Source organism: Otolemur garnettii, unplaced genomic scaffold (assembly GCF_000181295.1).
Source record: "Otolemur garnettii isolate 467f Iridium unplaced genomic scaffold, OtoGar3 scaffold00143, whole genome shotgun sequence".
NCBI lineage: Eukaryota > Metazoa > Chordata > Mammalia > Primates > Galagidae > Otolemur > Otolemur garnettii.
The window spans coordinates 844,644-846,927 of NW_003852538.1; the positions used below are offsets into that span (position 1 = coordinate 844,644).

Consider the following 2,284-nt stretch of genomic DNA (forward strand, 5'->3'; position numbering starts at 1 on the left):
CCATTCCTGCCCCAGGTGACTCCATCTGCTCTTCACCTCCATTCCTGCCCCAGGTGACTCCATCTGCTCTTCACCTCCATTCCTGCCCCAGGTGAATCCATCTGCTCTTCACCTCCATTCCTGCCCCAGGTGAATCCATCTGCTCTTCACCTCCATTCCTGCTGTCTTACTCCTGCCTCCACGATGGCCATCCAGACTACTGGAATAGAACCCTAAAAAGCTGCCCATTCCCATGGTCTCTAGTTCATTCCCTTGGTGGACACCACAGTTATCTGTGCCAAATGCTAACCCAATTGAGTCACTAATCTGCACAAAATACATACTTTGAAGAAATGTAATTTTCTAATCCGTGATCTTAACTCCTCAGTTCGCATAAATTGTCCTGTCCTTCCATCCTGACCTCTCACGCCTCTCTGACATGCAGGTTGTCATCTGGCCAGACATGCGCTGCACTGGTGAATGTGAGGGTCCTTCCCACTCTGAGCCGAGAGCGAGCGCATCCTTCCCATGCTAAACCAAGGAACTTGGGCATCTTTCCCTCGCTGAGCCCGGGAACTGTGTACGTCCTCCCCAGGCTGTGCAGGGGAACATGCGCGTCTTTCCCACGCTGAGCCAGGAACGTGCGTGTCACTGCCAGGGGCATCTGCTCCTGGGAGACTTGGCCAAAGACCGTTCTGCCAACCCTCTTTGACTTTTCTTCCCCTTCCTCTGCTTCTATCTTTCAGTGATCTAATGGTAATGTGTTGAACTTCAGCATTTTCTGTTTAACTTTTTACAATAAAAATGATATGCTTATTACAAAAAATTTAAGGTATGGCGAAATATAGGGTAAAATGTAAAAATATCTTGTCTTTCCTAACCCTTATCCCAACCTGCAGAAGTAACACAACACAGATGACCATTTCTTACACATCTTTCCAGGTATTTCCAATGCATATGTTATATAAAAATAATATGTATATATTATAAGCTTATAGAGGGTGCCAAAAATGTGTATACATCTTAAGAAAGGAAAAAATCATATTAAATTTGTAATAAGTCATTGTTGACTTCTGTAACTATAAGAGGCACTCAGGATGCCTTATATTCATCTTTTGCTATCAGTATATATTGGGCATTACAATTCTAATACAGTTTTTTCCTTCCTTGAAATCCGTATACATTTTTTGCAGCCTCTATTACTATTCCATACAAACAGGATTAAACTACACGTGTTGTTCACAACATGTTTTTTTCATCTCTTGGTCTATCTGGTATGTTTATATTTATAATATATACCATTACCAAATGTCATATTTTAATTCCCATCTAATAATTTCTTATTTTTAACAGGTTAGCTTATCTCTTTGTTATTTCAACAGACCTAGCTGTGTTTTATTACTTTATGTGTTTTTGTTTGTTTTTATGCTTCCTTTATTTTCTATCTTTTACTATATGGTCCCCCTTTTCCTGCTATTGTTACACATTTTTCCCCAATGTCTGTATTTATATCACATGTTAAATAATATATAACATATTTGTGCCTTTATTTCTTGATTTATAAAGTTTAGAAAGTATTTACTAACTTTTTCTATATCTTGTCTTTCTTAACCTTTCAATTCTAATCCCCAGAAGTAACACTGCTAACCATTAAGTATCCTTCCAGATATTTGTAATGCATATATTATATAAAAATTATATGAAATGCTTAGCAAGGAAATTTTAGATTTAAATTTAACTATTCATCCTTTGGACCTAACAGACATCTACAGAACATTTCATCCAAACAAATCTGAATGCACATTTTACTCTTCAGTTCATGGAACATACTCCAAAATTGATCACATCTTAGGCCATAAGTCTAACCTAAGTAAATTTAAAAGAATAGAAACTATTCCATGCATCTTCTCAGACCATCATGGAATAAAAGTTGAACTCAGTAACAATAGGAATCTGCAGTCTCGTACAAAAACATGGAAGCTAAATAACCTTATGCTGAATGACAGATGGGTCAGAGATGAGATCGAGAAGGAAATTACCAAATTTTTAGAATAAAATGACAATGAAGACATGAGTTGTCAGAACCTCTGGGATACTGCAAAGACAGTCCTAAAGGCAAATTTATAGCTCTGCAAGCCTTCCTCGAGAGAACGGAAAGAGAGGAAGTTAACAACTTAATAGGACATCTCAAGCAACTGGAAAAGAAAGAACAGTCCAATCCCAAACCCAGCAGAAGAAAAGAAATAACCAAAATTAGAGCAGAATTAAATGAAATAGAAAACAAAAGGATTATAGAACAGATCAA

The 2,284-nt window shown here is 37.7% G+C and overlaps 1 protein-coding gene across 1 annotated transcript in view; it reads right to left on the reverse strand.

Moving 5' to 3' along the window:
• PTPRR (protein tyrosine phosphatase, receptor type R) overlaps positions 1 to 2,284 on the reverse strand; it is a 344,290-nt gene that overhangs the window by 170,871 nt on the left and 171,135 nt on the right. The gene's annotated exons all lie outside the window — the stretch shown is intronic.